Consider the following 20022-nt stretch of genomic DNA (forward strand, 5'->3'; position numbering starts at 1 on the left):
AATCAATAGATGCAAATTATACAAGGAGAAGAATAAACTGAAAATTTTGGAGTTGAAAAGTATAGTCATGGATGGGAACCAGCAGTTAGCGTAATGGCTATGTCGCTGGACTCCCACGTAGTCGACCGCAGTTCGCGTCCCGGACCCGGTGGCTTATAACTCACGCCGGGTGCGTGTGCGTGCGTGTGTGCCCAAGATCCCGAGAGGAGAATGGAGGAGAAGGGATTGCGGCGTGACCATCCTCCCCGGGGGGTGATTTCTCGCTTTCTCTCTCTATGTCTCTCTCTGTCTGTCTGGAGAGCGCACGTGCCCTATAGCAAAAACGTCTCAAAACAAACAAAAAAAAGTATAGTCATGGGTCAGGTGGTGGGCGTGGTGGTGAAGACGACCGAAGCCCACAAGGCTGCCCGTGCAGATAGAGTCCAGACCCAGAGGCCTGCAAAGCAGCAAAGCATGCTGAGTTTTAACATCTTAAGAGGAGAATGGAGGAGAAGGATTGCAGCATGGCTACCCACTTTGGGGTCTCTCTTCCTCTCTCTCTCTCTCTCTCTCTCTCTCTCTCTCTATATACATACAACATACATACATACACACACACACAAGCTTATAAATCCTACAGAAAATTTTTAAAAGTAAAATAACTAAAACAAACAAATAAAAACAAGCAAATAAACAAAAACAAAATATATAGAAGGTTCCAATAGTAGATTTAAATTGACCAAGAAAATAATTAGTGGACTTTTACCTAAAGCAATAGAAATCATGCAATTTAAATATAAGAGAGAAAAAAAATAATTCAAAAAAGTGAAGAGAGCGTCAGAGAAATGTGAGATGTCCTTAAGAGTGCCAGCTTTTAGTGAGCGTAACGGAAATAGAAGGAAGAAAAGAGAAACGCATTTGAAGATAAAACAACTGAACATTTCATAATCATTTCAAAAAACAATTGCCTACACATCCAGAAGACACCACAACATTCGTGCAGGAAAGATATAATTTATGAAGGAATTATGGTATCAGATCAACATTCAACCTGTCAGCAAAAATAATAGATGTCAAAGGTGGTGGGATGGTGTATTACACGTGAAGTACGAGAAAACACAAAATGAAGCAAACCAAAATGACAACAAAAACTGTCAGAAAGGTATGCAGTAGGTCATATTTCTAAATAAAAGTGAAATAAAGAGAGGTTCAGATAACAAAAAAAATCAGATAATTTCTTTCTATGGACCTACCTTACAACAAATAATAAAGGGTATTCTTCAGACAAGTGACCCCAGACAACAGTTTAAATTCACATGTACCAACAGTGCTGGTTAAGATATTATAAAATTGTAAGTGACAATATAAATTCGTATTTTCTCCTATCATCTTTTATCATATTTAAAATCAATCATAGACCTGCAACACACAGGAATTGAATGTGTATAATCTAATTTCTAACAAACTTATAAAGGAAATGAATGGGAGAAAAATGCCTAAGATAGTAATATATAAAAATTCTAATAATACAAATTAGGATTTATAGCACTAATAGTTATAAAATATATAACAATACCACAAAAAAAAAAAAAGGAAATGAGCAGGGACTACATTCCCTTACCCCTATACTGGAATCAAGGTAGTATAAATCTGGGGCTTTGGTTAATTAGGTAAGATGTATTCAGGGATCCATACAGCACCATGAAAACAAGCAAAAACAGAAACTCTCAAATAAATTAGTAAAAAAAGAATTTAAAACTTTGCATCTTTGTTAGAAAATGTTCACTCAATACAGGGCTGGATGGTGATGTGACACTGGGGTGACCTACGTGCTCCGTTTCCTGGTTCGCATCCAGAGGCCTCCCAGAGTACACCTGCAGCATGTGAGCCCGTGATCGGAGGCTGGCGGAAGCTGAGCTGGTTCTGGCATGAAGACCCTGCTGAGCGAGATGTCTCTCTGTAGCTTTGTCTTTCTTTTTGTCTCCGTGTATGTCTCTCTTACTCGTGGAAGGAATAAATTAACTTAGAAAAAGAGAAAATATTAAGTTAATCCAAAAAATGGAACAAGAAACACCTGAGATAAATAAAAGATAGAAAAAAGATATAATAGTGAGCATAAATTTAACTACATTAATACTAAATGTGATGGATTAAATAATTACAAGGCAGATTGTCAGGTGGAATTAAAAAAACATTATCCAACTAAATGCTTTCTATAGGAAATGCACTTTTTAAAAGTGATACAAATAGATTGAATGTAGAATAGAAAAAAAAAACATATTATGCAATCAGTGGCCACAAGAAAGCTGGCATTATTGTTCTGATATCAGAAAAAAATAGACTTTAAATCAAAAAAGAGTTACTAGAGGAAGAGAGAAACATTTTACAGTGGTTAAAGAATACATCCATTAAAAAGATGAAACTATTATAAACTTTATTCAATATGGATAATAATTACATACTTTTATTATATGTACCTAATGACAGGTCATTAAAATACATGTGGTTAAATTTGAGAGAATTAAAGGTAGAAATAGGCCATTCAACAACAGCTGGAAACGTCAATACTGTACTTTTTTTTTTTTTTTTTGGAGAGGTTTTTGCTATAAGGCGCATGAGCTGGCCAGAAAGACAGAGACAGAGACAGAAAGCAAGAAATCACCCCCCAGGGGGGATGGCCACGCCACAATCCCTTCTTCTCCATTCTCCTCTCCGGATCATGAACACGCACGCACAGGCATCTGGCGTGAGTTTAAGCCGCCATGTCCAGGACTCAAACCGCAGTTGACTACGTGGGAGTCCAGCAACATAGCCATTACGCTAACTGCTGGTCCCAATTCTGTACTTTTAATAATTAGTAGATTATCTAGACAGAAAGTCAAAAAGAAAACAGACAAAACTGCAAACTAACCAGAAGTAATACACTGCATAATTCACCTACCACAATAGAATACACCTTCTTAAATACATGTGGGTTATTCTTTAGGATAAACAGTAAGCAGGTCAAAGGCAAACCTGAGGAAATTTAAAAGGATAGAAACAATACAAAAAGATCCCCTAGGACTGTAGTTGAATGCATTAGGGGGAAACAGAACCAGCAGGTGATGTGGTAGTTAAGGTGCTGGACACTCCCATAGGGCTAACCATGTGTTCAAGTCCTGGACCTGGGGCTTGCTTCCTCACTTTCTCTCTCTCTCTCTCTCTCTCTCTCTCTCTCTCTCTCTCTGTCAAATTAAAAATAAATGAATGGGTAAATAAAATTTTAAAAATGGGGAAAACTCAGTATTTGTAATTAAATAACACACTACGAAATAACCAGTGTAAATAAAAATAAATTAAGAGGAAAATCAGAATGTGCACTGAAGAAAGTTTCACTGAAGGCACAACTGACTTCCACTATGGGATGCGGCTAAAGAAGTACTTAGAAACACATAGCTGTTAACGCATGCACTAACAGAGAAGAAAGCTCTGAAATCAATAACCTAAAATTAAGTACTGGACACAGGACAGCAAAATAAAACTGGGGCAAGTAGAAGGAAGAAAATAATAATGGAGATGAAAGTAATGGAATTGACAATAAAGAAAAAAATGGGAAAAAAATGAAACCAGAAAAGCTGGATCTCTGAAAAGATCAGTAATATTGAAAATCCTTTAGCTATAAAGGCCAAGGGGAAAAAGGGAGAGAGAGAGAGAGAGAGAAAGTCTGAAGTTACTAGAATCAGTACTGAATGAGGGGAGGTTACTACTGCCTCCAAATAAATTTTTAAAAAAGAACGAATATTATGAATAATTATAAGCTATGAATAAGATAATCTTTATGGGGGGCCGGCAGGTGGCATGGTGGTTGATGTACTGGACTCCCACACGTATGACCAGTGTTTGAGCCCCGGACCCGGCAGTTTGCTTTTGCTTTCTCACTCTTTCTCTCTCTTTCTCTCTCTCTCCCTCTCTCTCACATCAAATTATATAATAATAGCAATAAATAAAATTAAAGAAATAATTATTTAAAAAGAAAAGATATCTTGATGAAATGAACACATTCCTAGAAAGATACAGACTACCAAACTGACCCAAAAAGAAATACGTAATCTGTATAAATCTGCAATGTGTGAACACATTGAACTAATCCCAACAAAAGAAAAACTATATACAAAGAGAAGCCCAGACTTAGCTGGCTTCACTGAGGAATTCTAGCAAAACTTTTTTATTTATTCATTTATTTTTAGAGAGATTTTTGCTATAGAGTGGACGTGCTCACCAGAGAGACAGAGAAAGTGAGAAATGGGGGGGGATGGCCACGCTGCAACCTTTTCTCCCCAACTCTCTTCTCAGAATTTCAGATATGCACACACATGTGGCTGGTGTGACTTTCAAGCTTCTGGGGCCAGGACTCGAAGTGCAGTCAGCCATGTAGAAGGCCAGTGTCTTCACCACTATGCCACCTGCCAGCCCCTCTAGCAAATATTTTGAAGAAGAATTAATATGGTCTTGTTGCTAATTAAAATTGGTCGTAGGAGGGATAAGTGTAGATGCCAGAGTCTGTAAGGAAAGGGCGTAGATGACAGAGGATTTGGGGGCAGGCAAAGGGAAAAGGAACTTAACAGACCAAGAACGCAAATTCTCTGCTGAGCAACCTGCTAGTGGGTGGTGGTTAAGATGTGGCTCCCACATGGCCGGCTGCAGGTTCAAGTCTCAGATCCAGCAGCTTGAAAAACACTGCATGTGTGCGTGCACGCCCACAACTGTGAGAGGAGAAAGGATATGAAGAGCTCGTGGTGTGTCATCCCCCTGGGGGCTGATTTTCACTTACCCTCTCTCTCTGTCTCTCTGTCTCTGTCTGGCAAACATATACACACTATGGCAAAACTCAAAGTAATAAATTCTCTATTGGAAGTAATATACATGGTAATATCTTTGATATGACTGTCAAAATACATAAGTAATTAAAATTTTAGACTGAAAAGAAATGTTTTTAGGGTTCATCCCTTCCTCTTTTTTTTTTTTTTTTTTTGTTTTGTTTTTGTTTGAGAGAGATTTTTGCTGTAGAGTGCGTGCACTTACCAGACAGAGACAGATACAGAAAGTGAGAAATCACCCCCTGGGGGTATGCCATGCAGCAGTCCCTTCTCCTTCATTTTCCTCTTGGGATCGTGAGCTCATATGCATGCACAGGCACCCAGCATAAGTTTTAAGTCACTGGGTCCAGGACTCGAACTGCTATTGACTATGTGGTAGTCCAGTGACGTAACCATTATGCCATCTGCTGGTCCCTCAAGATTTGCCCTACTGAGGTATGTCTCAGTACTCCACTCCTTGTCAAAGCCGCCAAGGTGTCATCGTTGGGGTAGACCACATCCTGTCGGTCCATTCATCTTGGGATTATTTTCACCTTTTGGATATTGTGGGCAAAGCTGCCATAAACACCTCTGTACGCCTTGTGCAGACTTGCTTCTTCTCACTTGGGCATATACCCAGGAGTGGAACTGCTGGGTCCTGTGGTAACTCCACATTTAATCATTACCCAAACTGTTGCACTGTTCCCCGGAGCCGGCCCATCTCCTTCCCACCAGCGTGCGCAAGTGTTCCGTCTCTTTACACTCTGGCCAGTGCTCCTAACTGCTGGAGTCTCGCCCCAGGGACGTGAAGTGGCGCCACCTGGGGTTTGATCTGCACACTCCTGGTGACCTAGCCGCCCAGCACCCTTCTTGCCCCTCTTGCGCACTCCCTTCCTCTTTGGAGACTGAGGCCTCCAGGTTGGAGCTCTTTCCCAGGCAGGGTTTGACTGCTCAGCCCCCGCCCAGCTGTCTCACTCTCCTTACCCTTACCTCTGCAGACTAGCTGGGTGCAGTCCAGGCTGTGCCACAAGTGTCCCCCCAGTGACCACCACAACCCACCGTTCCTGGGATCACCCTCAGGCTTGACTTTCTCCACATCCATTGCAAATGAAGCCATTTCCTTGGAGCAGAGATTAAGAGGAAGTGTTTTTTTTTTTTTTTTTTTTGAGAGATTTTCACTGTAGGACGCGTGCGCTCGCCAGACAGACAGAGAGAGACATAGAGACAGAAAGTGAGAAATCACCGCCCAGGGGGGATGGTCACGCCGCAATCCCTTCTCCTCCATTCTCCTCTCGGGATCTTGGGCACGCACGCACACGCACCCAGCGTGAGTTTCAAGCCACCGGGTTCGGGACACGAACCGCGGTCGACTACGTGGGAGTCCAGCGACATAGCCATTGCGCTAACTGCTGGTTCCCAAGAGGAAGTGTTTTATAGTCTGTCTTTTTCCAGAGTATCTGAGCCAGGACTGTAGGCTGGAGTGGGGCAGTGGCAAGTTTCTCTTTGAGTGACTCTACACCCCAATGGTGCAGCTCTGGATGGAGGCAGAGGAGCAGCCACCTGGGGTCCCCTCAGCTTATCTCTCCCATTGAAATCATCACCTCGTGGTGAGGCAGGGACCACAGGAGCCTGGCGTCCTCGGCCCCACGTCAGGGCGGCCTTTGCCTGGGTTGAGGCTTACCCAGGACTCCGCCTCAGCAAGAGGCCTCTGGAAGCAGGAGGAGAAGTGCTGAGTCTCTGCTCCTAGGGGCAGATGTTGCTCAGGCAGGACAGGGACAGGCAGCCCTGTGCTGTGGCTGCAGGGCTCTGGCTGCAGCCTCCTGCACTGAGCTGGCGCTCTCCTGGTCTAACACCAGACTCCGGCCCTCCTGACTGCACTGAGGCAAAGCATAATTGGAGAAATATTATTTTTTTTACTCGCTATTTGTACTCAGTGTCACTCCCAGAGATCCTAATATTGGCTTTAAATCGAGTTTCCAGCAGTTTCTCTAGAGAGCAGCCTTCTTTATACTGTTGTGATGGTATCACTTGTTATTGCAAACAGATGCAAACAGGACTAGCCAGGAAACAAGACAGAAACAGACACTGGATGACATCATTTCTACCACCCTATAGTCCTGACCTGAACACGGGTCCCTGATGTGGCATGCTCATTGCAATGTCTGATACATGGTGCCTTGTCAGGAACAGCTCTCGAATAACTGAGGGGGCAGGGCCAGACAGTGGCACTGCGGTAGAACGTGGCACACAGAGAGGCTGTCCCACCTGGAAGTCCCCGTCTTTGTCCAGAGCCCTCCCTGGGCTCTGGAGCATGTGCAAGCCCGTGACCAGGGACCGGCTGAGGCTCAGGGCAGATCTAGGCGTGAGGTGCAGTATCTCTTTCTCTACCTCTACTCCTCCCTCTCACTGTGGAAGAAATAAGTAAAACAGAACATTTTAAAAAGATGATGAAGAAATGGTCGATTATTATTTGGGGAACAGCCAAAGTATTGGAGAGAAGGAGCTTTGTCAAGAAGCTCGTGATGGTGCAGGGGAAGTGGGGCCCTGGTTTAAGAAAGGCGGTCGTAGTTGTGAGGGACGCTACCCATGTGAGATCCGGTCCCTGCCCTTCAGGAAGTCACAACTGGTGAGGAGACACGATGCTGACTTGTGGACAGTTGCTCTGTGGGGTCACCTGGGGATCTGCCCGCCACGAAGCCCCTTTCATGCAGGAAAGGGCAAGGCTCAGAGACTCGCTCTTCTAGGACTTCTTTGGCAGAGTGATGTCTTCTAGGATGGAAGAGATGACTTGACCCCACACTCTTGCAGTCATGACCTGTACCGTGAAGCTGGCTGTGGTCAGTGTTGGTGAGAAGTAATTACAAATGCTAGGATGTCAGAAGTGAAGTAGCACACGGGTGGTGTGGTCGGGGAACTGCAGGATACTGGTGAGCTTTCATCTGAGCTGCAAAACAGTGCTTCTCAACCTGACCGGACAATAGACTCACCAGAAGGCTTCTAGAATGGCAAACCCCAGCCCAGGCATCAGTAGAATTCAACATTCCTCAGTCAATTCCAACGTGCAGCCCAGATTAAGAAAACAGTATTATAGTAGAAGGCAGAGGTGATCAGCTTAACTGGGAGGGAGGTATTTCAGGGAAATTGGTGTTGCAGGGAGGAATGATGACCAAGCAGAAGAGAGCAGGCAAGAGCATAGTGTTTTGGAGGGACTGTCCATGTAGACGCCTACAAACGCGCTCTGCGGAATCAATCCAGGCTAACCATGTGCCCCGGGTTTACAACGCAGCCGTCAGACACCACCCAGCGCTCGAAGAAGAAGCGATAGGGATGGTGCTTTGTGTCTTAAAGCCCACGTCTTCCTCTCTTCGAGGAGAGCCGCGTTGCTCACACTCACCAGCGGCTGCAGGTCGCTGGGCTCCATGCACGGCCCTGTTTGGCTCCTCCACCCGGGTGCCTTGCAGCCATTCTCTAAGGGATTTCCACCTGCCTGTGGGCTTTGCCGTCAGTCTGGTCCACTTTGAAATGAGGACAATTAAGGCAACAGGATGAGAAGTGAGTTTATAGTAGATAAATGAAGTGCATGAGCTTCTCACAAACTATCCTAGTTAGGCCCATAAATCAGTGACACGGAAGGGTCAGTCTGTATGGCGACCTCGGCCCCTGGCCCGCCTAGCCCGGCTTCCCCGAGGTGATGCACACGGGCCCTCGGTCCAGATGTCCATTTCCACCACGGTAGGACCTAAGGGCAGGCGGGCCAATGTAACCCATGTACAGAACCAGGACCATCAGAAGTAGGTGCCGTGAAGCACACTCTGCTCTGTTCTGACAATTGCTTTTACCGTGACTGGACCTTACACATTGAGTGGACTTTATAACAACTAAGGGGATTCTGTGTTCCTGAAGACTTGTTATAAAAATAATAATAATAAAAAAAGAGGGCCCCTGGAGGCTTTTTATAAAAATAATAATAATAAAAAAAGAGGGCTGAGTAATAACATCTTTTCTGGGTGTGATTAAAGACACTCCTGCATCAGAAAAGGTGAAGTCTCTGACCCATAATCCCAGGGGAGATGTTACGGTTTAGTTTCCTGGGCTTGGCTTCAATCACAGCAGAGTCTCGGTGGAAAGAACGACTCGCCGTGGAGGTTCAGAGTTGATCTGGGGGTTCTAATGGGCAGCCATGATGGAGAACCGCTGGACTGTGGGGTGAGACGGGAGCAAGGAGTTCCCAGCACTGACGGCTGCGTCAGAAAGCTGAGACAGACACTGGCGGGACACAGAAACGGTGTATTGCCTGTGGTGATGGCGGGTGCAGTGTTCCCAGCTGGGCTGGTCTGAGAAGCACTTCATGTTGGGTAAATTCTTTTTACAAGTCAAATGACATACAGTGATCGAATGTTTAGAAAAAGAGAATAATAACAATATGGAAATGATGAAAAGCTGTTTGATGATGGAAAGTAATGTCTTTGTCTTGACTGATATTTATACAAGACGATGATATTTATAAATAATTTTTTTTTGGAAAAAGAACAAAAATGGGTACGTTCTTAAGTCACCTCCTGAGATAGACGAGTTCAGAGCTGTGAGTGTTGGCTACTCGAGAAGGAGGAGGAAGAAACCCCCAACTTTAAATGTCCCCCAGGTGATTCGGACAAGCTGCCCCACGTCCTGTGGTAAACCAGCAGCCCAGAACATCCCGGCTGGAGCTTGGCAGTGTGCCACCTCCTCTGACGACCCAGCCCGTGCCACTCCACCTCAGCTGGGACCTGCCAGGTCACAGGCTCTATTCCAGCAGGATCATTCGGGACCAGCCCCATCCAGGTCCCTCAGGGCCAAACATGCCTCCGTCCAAACTCTGGTCCCACTAGTCCCCTTGGGTTCTCTCTCCCTGCGGTCTGCAGCCTGGAACCAGCTCCCGGGGGCTCGCACAGTGTTGGGGAGGCATGGAGTTCCAGCCCCTTCTGGCAGCAAACGCTCCTCACTGGTTCAACTTCATTCTGGCTTGCTCAGAAATGACAGAGCTCTCTGGGCACCTGTCAGGTGAAGAGATGAAAGGAGATTTGTAAAAGATGAAGTTATTCAAGGCAGGGCCTTGCTGACCCACAGCACACAGGAAGGCAGACACATCGTGGTCATCTGTTTCTGCAGGACACAAAGGCCTGGAAGTCAGCCTTCTCCTCAACAACCGAATGCTTTAACTCAAGAGGAGGGAGGGTGTTTCCTCGGCGTCAGTCGGAGCCAGCCGTCCGCCACAAGCACACAGCAGTAGAAGCGCGTCAGGCCATGCTCCTGCTCTTCGGTATGTTTGCAGAGCCTCTTAGGTCCCCATTTTCATCACAGGTGATTACAGGGAAGGCTCATGGCAGGACCCCTGTCATTGTCATCTTTTTTGGAATTGGCCTTTTTTAAAAAAACCTAATAAAATGTGTTTTAACATGCATGATAAAAGTTGTTCATGCTTATCAACCAGTTTACAAACACAGATGCATTTTCTGAATAGGCACCACGTCTCGATAGCCCACATACACAGCCAGGAAGGATCATTGCTCGCCAATCACCATGTATTGTGCAATTACGTAACATCGGAGAGCGCAGACTGTGTGTAAAACAGCTCACTTACATTTATATTTTTCTTTCGTTTGTTCCTTCACTCAGGCCTGTGCCAGATGGAGGTTCAAAACCACTGAAGGTCCACACCGAGTCATTACAGCTGGAATGCCGCCATCAGAAACAGTGTCCCCCCGGGAGTCCAGGGCATTGAGCTCGGAGAATGACCACATTAATTCAGACCTCTTGGTTAGTTCTGGAGGTTCAATTTAAATGCTGATGATGTTTGCACATTGGCTTTCAAAGAAAACTCTTTGCACAAAGCTCTCTGCTGCTTTCCAACAGGACTAGGCTTGAGATGAACTAAAATCTATCACTGATTGGCCGCAGAATTTTCCTTTTCAATAATAATACGGTTAAATGTGGGTATCCTTGCAAGATAAATCAAGCAGCGATAAGATTTGCTGTCATTCCATCCTATCTGAAGTGGCCTATGACAAAAAAATAAATAAATAAGTTAATTAATTAATTTAATTAAATAATAATAATAAAGGCAAACCAAAAAGTAAGCTCGGGACTGCTGAACAATTAAAACAAGGCTGGTGTGTGAATCATTCGGCAAGTATCAAAGGTTTAGTGTAAGAAATAGAACTTGTGAAGTTTCTCAATATTTTAAAATATTGGTTATCATTTAAGGTGTAGTGGGTTAAATAAAATATATAATTAAAATACAAAAATCCTATTTTCATGGAATTCACAGCTAATAATTATGTATTGTATGCCTGAAAATTGCTTAGAGAACTACTCTCACCACACACGAAGAAAAGTAACCATGTGAAGTGACAGATACGCTAATCAGTTTGGTTGTGAGAATAATTTCCCACGTGCACTTGTATTAAAACAACACACTGTATACCTTGCACATATGCAGAATGCCCATTGGCAAAGGGGCCCTCACCAGATGTGTCTCCTGGCCCTTGGCCCTCAGACCTCCAACCTGTGAACTGAATAGATACCATTCTTTTTTTTTTCTTTTTTAATTTTTTAAATTTCATTTTCTTTCATACATTCAGTTTCTTAGTTTTTGATATAGAGTGCACGTGCTTGCCAGAGAGAGAGAAAGAGAGAGAGCGGTGATTACTTTTCTTCCATTCTCCTCTCGGGATTTGGGACATGCATGCACATGTGCCTGGAACGGTCTTCAAGCCAAGTCTAGGACTCGAACTGTTCAGTCCACCATGGGATCCACAGCCTCACCCTCTTTGCCACCTCCTGGCCCACAGTCTCTATTCTTTATGAATCATTCAGTGTGGTATTCAGTCGTGAAGCAGCAGAGAATGGACTGAAACAGTGGGTGAATATAAACAGTTGATTCCTGTCCCAGATGCTTATCATTTTGAGGCCAGTGCTGCCGTCAATCTAATAACAAGAGCACAGACAGAGTTCTACGTGACCCTGTGCTAGCAAGTGCTGTGTTCTCATGCTGGAGGCGTGGACAGTATTCGGGAACTCACTGGCTTTTACGGGATACAACGGGGCCTGCCCACTCACAAGGCTCTACCTATTACGACGCGGTATTGTTTGCTAGCAGCTTCTCTAGTTGCTTGATATGATGAACTGGAGTCTACATGTACTTCTGCTATGAAGCACAGGGTTGTGTTAACTGTTACAGTGAACCAAATCCTTCAGCTAACACATCCACGCATTGACGTTCGCTTAAACAGATGTCCGCTGAGAAGGACACTTGGAACTTAAACATCTCTCTAAAGATCAAAAATTCTTCTCTCAAAGGCAATGGCTTGTGTGACTGAGAAATGCAAAGTAGTTTCACGAAAACAACTTTCCAGCCCTATCACAGCCAGTGCTCTGCTTGGGACAACTTCATCCTTCTGATATGCATTTGAGGTAAATACTGCAGTTTTCTCACATTACAGGTGAAGAAACAGAGGTGCAGGGAAGATGGCTGCCCCTTATCCCAGGCAGCGGAGGGGCAACACCCAAAGCAGCTGACTCTGTCGGGCTTCCCTACATCCTCTGCTTCTACCCACGTGGGAGCCCAGGCAGAGCTGGCCAACCTTGCCTGAGTGTGGTGAGAGCCGGGGCACGGACAGGGGCCCAGTGGCCATGGCGCTCCTCATACACTACCAGCCCTTCAGATGACCGCGCCACAACCACAAAGGATCCTTGGTCAGCCTGAATGTTGCATTTTGTGTTTACCTTTTGTCACCTTCTTCAATTTCCCCTCTAGCACTGCGCTCGCCCCTTAGGTCAGACTCACATTGGCTGGTGTGATTGGCACTTGGGTTTTGGTAACCGACTCTGCTGCTCCTGGGTGCCCAGAGGAAAACACCCCAGTGCTGGGTCCATGCTTGAGACTTCAGACAGGTGTGCATCGTCACCAGAGCTAAAGAGGGTTCAGAGCAATCCTGTATACAGGAAATAGCCACTGCAGGTTACCGCAGCACAGGACACGTGCCCCTTCTAGAACACCACTGAGGCACCAGGCATGAGCATGTCAGCTTCCATGTCTGCTCTAAGGACTTCTCCAATCCTCAATGTGAAAGCAATGGACAGGAAAAAAACAAAACCCATGGGACGGGAAAAACAAACAAACAAACAATACCCATGGGACTACAGTGGAAATCCGTATTACTTGATACAAAGTTTTGTAAAAGTTTAGCATGTTTTGATTTATCTAAATCTTTCACTTTGGGGGAGAAAAAGGACTAGAGAATAAATTTTTCAAGTAGTATTTGCACATTCTATAAGATAAGATTTATTTTACTTTCCATTTGGAAACGATGTGCCATCTCTTCTTAAGAAACTATTGGCTGAGGTTTAAATGAGATGAAATTTCATCTGGGTTGTGCAAGCATCATTCTATCTTTAACACCTGATCCTTTTATTGCTTAGTATAGTTCAACAGTGAGAGGGAATTCATGCAAAAATGTAAGCTTTGAAAAGATTAACTTGGAATTCTGCTCAGGATCAGGAGAAAGACTCCTGTCCACATCCTCCCTACATTGGTCGCATTACCAACCCTTGCCTGGAGGATGCAGTGAGACCTGGCTTCTCCATCTAATCGAGGCACTGGCCATGTCCTCAGACCCTTACTATGGAGCAGCTGGTCAGAGATCTTAGAAAAGCGAGATTCCTGTTTCCTGAAATAGCAAAGGGAGGATACAAAATCAAACTGTTCTTGAGAAATTTGAATAGAAGAGATTTTGTAGCTAACTGGATCGACATGATTTTGTACATTAGCCTGATTTAGGCTGCATGCTAATGTAGCAGGCTGGAAAATGCATGCAAGAAAGAACACCCAAGCTGAACACAGGGTCAGGAAATGTGCAATCCCATTATCTAAGATGTGTGCAGGTACTGAAAACAACAGTAAAAGCTCAGCCAGTCTATTAACTTTTAAAACTTGTTAAAGTTTTTTCTTACTATATCATACTGGTCAATATGTTGTTATTCATGAATTTGTATTGCATTCAACTCTAATTAAATTTTGCAAGTTGCACCCCACTGAATGTGAAGCCTTTTATTCACAAGACTATACCTAACTATGATATATACAAGTTTACCCACATGGCTAGAAAATAGTATTATGTGTAACTAGTACACAGAGATTAATCCTTAATTCTATAAGGGTATATGATACACAGCTGGAATAATATATATTTTATATACAGAATAATAATTATATATATGCACAGAGAGATTACTAGAGGAACATTTATCTACAGACAGTCATGGTAAAGGGTAAAAGAAAATTTGGCTTATTACCATAAATCTTGGATTTGAAATCAAGTCCTGTCTTTCACTGTTTCCCTGAGCTTCAACGTGGCTACTGAATATATTTAGCAAATAACATCAATGTCTGTGCTTTCCATTTCACGGGATATGGTATTAGGGCTTATCGCAGAGTAAAAAGTTGAGTGGACAAGTCATTATACCTCCACACATCATACGAAGGTCCCACATGTCATTGTGTGTTTATAACATCTCAGTTAAATGTGGACTCTCTCTCTCTCCATACCAACTCTTCCTCTTTCTTATTTTAAGCCTGAACTCTCCCCTATCCTTAACGTTAGTTATCAGTTTATCTCTCTGAATCAAGACACGTACTTCCTGGAAAATTTCTGGAAAGCGGATGAACTTGAACCTTAAATAAATGAAGTCTAGGGAACCAGCAGTTAGCGTAATGGCTATGTCACTGGACTCCCACATAGTCGACCGCGGTTTGCGTCCTGGACCTGGTGTCTTAAAACTCACACCGGGCGCGTGTGTGTGCGTGCCCAAGATCCCGAGAGGAGAATGGAGGAGAAGGGATTGCGGCATGACCATCCCCCCCCAGGGGGTGATTTCTCGCTTTCTGTCTCTATGTCTCTCTCTGTCTGGCGAGTGCATGCACCCTATAGAGGAAAAAAAAAAAAAAAACCTCTCCAAAAATAAATAAATAAATGAAGTCTATCTCAGTATCACTCCGTTGTGTGTCTTCCCTAACTTGTCTTAAATGCTTGCATGGTGCCATGTGCTATTTTAGGCACTTTAAATAAATTAAGTCCTTTGACCCTTGAATAACCACATGAAGTAACTGTAGCCATTTCATGGAGAGGAGAACTAATCCATGGACCATTGCACGTATCTGTCGACGAGCTTATATTTAATTTTTGCTTTGTTTTCCTATTGTTTTATTTTGCTTAATGTGAGCCAATTTGGCTTATTCAGGATTACAGTAATATGCACGTAGCTCCATGAGGTGTCGGTGACGTGCTGGCACGAGTGACAAGACGGGCTCCACTGTGAAAGGGTTACACCGAACTGTTACTCAACACGCGTACACCGTGGAAAAGACAGCAATACGGAGACATCAGTTCCTTCTCCTTCTCCTGAAATTTAGACAAACGTTGGTAATAGATATGGAACTGTGAATAGAGCCTAATGGACAATAATGCTTACAGTTAAAATTCAGTGGTAATATTAAAATCCTGAAGAAACTGTTTTCTAAATTATTGCTCTATTAGAATTTTCGCTATCTACTATGTATCATCATTTTCCCAGAATATTTTATAGTTTTCTACAAAGCATTTTAAAATTATTTCTCCAGAAAAAGAAATAGGAATATTGTTTGAAGAGAAACAGGATTCTGATAGGAAGAAGAACAGGCAATACTAAGTCCTCAGGCACATTTTTGGTGATCCAAGCTATTCAAGAAGGCAATGCTTCTTATCTTAGAGATTAGAGAAGTTCAGTATGGAGCCAACTGGTGGGACGGTGGTTGAGGTGGCTGCATGCCACATGGCCAACTTGGCAGTTCAAGTCCCAGACCCGGTGACTCAAAAACATGCCATACACATGCACATGTATGTCCCAGATCCTACATGGAGAAGGGAAGAGAAGGCATTCCAGTGTGGCCATCCCCCCAGGGGGTGATTTCTCTTCTCTCGTTCCCTCTCTCTTTTCATCTCTCTGGCAAGCACACATACTGTATAGCAAAAACTTAGAAACAAAGAAGAAATGGAAAGAAAAGAGTTCTTTGACCAAACAGTATTTTTAAGTGGTATAACTAATATTTAAAACTTTTAGCAGATTTTTTATAGCTAGATCATGTAGAGTTTTTCACTGTTTAAAAGGTAATAAAGTGATTATTAAATTATAAAATAATTTAAAAATTCTGAAATTCTATTCACTTTATAGTGACGCATCACAACTAATTTCCAAACACATAGGATAACCTATTCACACAAGCTTATATATAAACATTCTCAGATGTTCTTTCCTTAATTTAATTCATATCTTGCAATATGGGTCTCTGAATAATTAAAATAGGCGTAGGTATTGCTAGCTTCAATTTGACCCTAAGAGATAATGTTCTCATTAACATTCCTGGAAAACGCTCTGAAAAATAACACCTGTTGATCCATTGTATGCCAGCCTCTCATGACCACCCAGGGGTGAGAATTCTAATCCCCATCTTTCTTTTAGGAATCAGGATGAGAGAGGTTAAGCCTTTCCCAGGGACCCACATTCAGTGGTGATGCCAGGATTTATATTCGGCTTTCACTGGCTACGAAGCAGAGTGGTCCTGTCAAGCCACTAATTAAATATGACAGAACCCCTGAGCCCAGGTGGCTCTTGTTAGCACTGTTAGAACTGCCCTGGCACCTGGGGAGGCTGGTCTGAATTCCATAGCCCATGCAGTGCACTGAGCATCGCGTCTGCCTCCTTGGTATTTCTATCCTCGGTTGTTCTAAGGTCTTAGTCCACTGTACTGACGAGAACCATCTACCACCTGCTGTGGGAGTCAGTGGGCAACTTCCGTCACAGATGCAGAGTCAGTTGAGGTTTGCGTGTGACCTTCACAAGGGGTGTTCGGTCCAGTTAACCTGATGAAGAACCCCCATGGGGCCATTTGCCTTGATACACTCTCGTCTCTGCATCGAGGACTCTGCTAAGTCTCTGCCTGAAGATGACTGATCAGGACCCTGACTGTATGAGGAGTGAGAGAGCAAGGCTGGATTCTGCAGAGACACAGGCAGGTGGGAGAACTGGCGGAGGCCATCCATGAATAGGGAGCTGTCAAACTGGCAGGAGGAAAGCGAAAGACACAGATGCTCAGGGATGCCAGGCCCACCAGGAAGCTCAGCCCTCAGGACATGCAGCCAACAGTTTCTCAGGGAGCCGGCTTTGGAAGTCTTCCTCAGTTAAATGAGGACTGAGGAATGCTTGGGTTTGGTCCTGAGAGTGTTAGCACCTCAATCTCAGTTCGAGTACGGTGCCCTCAGGAAGTCTTTCCTCGGTGCACCACCAAGCGTGTGCACTTACCTCCATGACGATTGTTTCACATACGTCTTTGCCCAAACTCATAACTCTTTTTCTAGCATGATATGCCTTCTCAGAGCACAGTAATTATGTTCACTTTAATCAAATTTACCCCATCACATTTAGCAAAGTAATTGGCACACAGAAATATTTGGAAAATGTTTGTTGAATGAAAAGAAGTGTCAGGAACAGCAGTTAATGTAATGGCTATGTCGCTGGACTCCCATGGAGTCGACTGCAGCTCGTGTCCCGGACCTGGTGGCTTAAACTCACACAGGGCACGTGTGCATGCATGCCCAAGATCCCGAGAGGAGAATGGAGAAGGGATTGTGGTGTGGCCATCCCCTCTGGGGGGGGATTTCTCGCTTTCTGTCTCTATGTCTCTCTTTCTCTGTCTGGCAAGCACACACGCCCTACAGCAAAAACCTCTCCAAAAAAAGAAGAAGAAGAAAAAAAAAGAAGTGTCAATTCTGTGTACCACATAACAGTGAATGTCACGCACATGTGAGGCCTGGACTTGTCTGCAGATTTGGCTAGGGCACAGTAGCCACAGATGCTCCAGGGGCTTCGTGTCTGTTTCCACGCCATTCCCAGTGTACGCTGAGTGGGTGGGTACCTCATGGTTTCCCAGCCTAAGGAGCACCAGGCATTGGCAATTTTATACACGAAGTTGCCATCTTGCATAATCAATACAGATTATGAATGAAAAGAATTCGCAGTTAATTATCACAGATTTTTCATAGATGGTCTATAGTCTAACAAGTAGTAGTAATTTACAAAGGAACAAGGTATTTTTTGTTTTGTTTGTTTATTTTTCTGCTCTTTATGCCATTTTTCATGAAATAGTGGCTACTGGTGAGTTGCAGAGAGCTGATATATTTTTTAAAACTATTCAAAATGAAATATTTAAAAATTGCTATTAATTTCCATAACTGACAAATTAATGTCGGGAAAACTTGTCTGACAACTTTATAATGTGAAATGTAAAATACGTAGGCTAAAGTCAAATATTATAGAAAAAAACATATTATCTTTTGCATTTACATAAATCCTTATAACCAGTGTGATTGTATGTTGAAGCCCCTACAAGGTAGTCTAACTCCTTAGTTAAATACCATTGAATTCATATTTCTTCATATTTTACTGCAAGTTGACCATCAGAAGTGTGTCTCATAGAAATGTTCTTGTGGGGTGTGCAGCAGGTGACGTGGTGGTTGAGGAGTTGGACTCCCACACAGCCAAACACAGTTCAAGTCTCCGACCTGGCAGCTTGCTTTCTCACTTTCTCTCTCTCTCTGTGTCTCTCTGGTGAGTGTGCATGCCCGATGGAAAATTAAAATAATAATAAATAAGATAAAATCATTCTAAAAATTTATAAAAATGAAATCAATGGAGGAAAATCATTTGCCATATTTCATGATTTTTTTTTTACACTCATCTTTTCAGGAGACATCTTAGGCTTTAATGCAAATTTCATGTTGGCATTTTATTGCATTAGGGAAAATGTGCACATTTAATTACATTTCTGTAGTTTTCCATTTTCAAAGAACAAAAAATTACATTGTAATCAGCTGTCTTCAACTTCACCATCATTTTTAGAAAAATACACAGAAAAGAAGCTTAGGTCGGATAAACTCTAAGACTTCTTCTAGCTCCATGATACTCTGATCTATTTTCTGATGGTTTCTGAAATAAGGCAAGATATTTAAAACAACCCCTGGGACTCTCTGAAGAGATGTATAAATAGTTGTATCCAATATTCTCTTTCAAGCATAACCTCTAGCATATTTATGTAAAGAATGTATAAGAGAATATGGAAGAAATGCAGAAAACATTTGGTCTTTGCATTTATCACTCTCTGGACACAAACCCCTCCTGGTCTGTGTGTCAACAACAACAACAACAAAAAAGCACAAGCAACAGAAACGACATTAATCACAGGACACAGACTGCCCTTCCGTTATCTGTCTCATGCTCTCCTGCAGAGTTGATGTAACCCCTACTTACATCAACAAAGAACAGTTTGGGGAGTATTTTCTCTCCTGCTCCATCATTTTTTAAAGCTGTGAATCGATGGTGTTAGGGGAGCTGACTGACTTGGAAGATAAGCTGGACTCCAGGGCTAATTAGCTCACCCAGCTGGTCATTCCATATTAGATAAGAACACCAAGGCGCCAATTGATATTCATGGTTTTCACCTGGCTAGCCAGATAAATTCTGTCCTTCTGTGGCTTTCCTTGAGCGTCTGGCTCAGCGTATATAGCTTCAGGCTTACCTTTCTCATACCTAAAGACGTTTACACCTTCGGGTACAGGGGAAGTCTGCTGAAGACCCAGTAGAGTGGGCAGGAAGTGGGTTGAGGTGACTGCTGAGACAGCAGGTGAAGGTCAGGTTTCTGCTCTGAGATTTATCCAAGTAAAATCAACTTTCCGTAACTGATCATTTAGATGCTTCCAGACATTGGAAATAAGAAAAGCAATAACTTCTGTTCCTGAAGAATTCATAGAATTCTAAAGAGATCAGTAGAGAAAAACAAAAATCCACGGCCTTATGTCTTCTTCAGTTTCATTCTTCAGCTCACTTCATGACACAGGTCATGTGTACATTTTATTGTCTACACCTAGGTATTTCATTTTCCTTGACGTGATTATAAATTGAATTGTTTTAATTTGGATTTCCACATGCTCATTGTTAGTATACAATAATGAGGTTGATTGCCATGTGTTAATCTTGTATTCTGAAAACTTGCAAGACAAACTTAGTCTAAAAATACTTCTATTTCCACACTTATTAAAATTTTCTACATAGATAATCCTGCCATCTGCAAATAGAAAAT

The sequence above is a fragment of the Tupaia chinensis genome, unplaced genomic scaffold, assembly GCF_000334495.1.
Source record: "Tupaia chinensis unplaced genomic scaffold, TupChi_1.0 Scaffold000377_3, whole genome shotgun sequence".
NCBI lineage: Eukaryota > Metazoa > Chordata > Mammalia > Scandentia > Tupaiidae > Tupaia > Tupaia belangeri.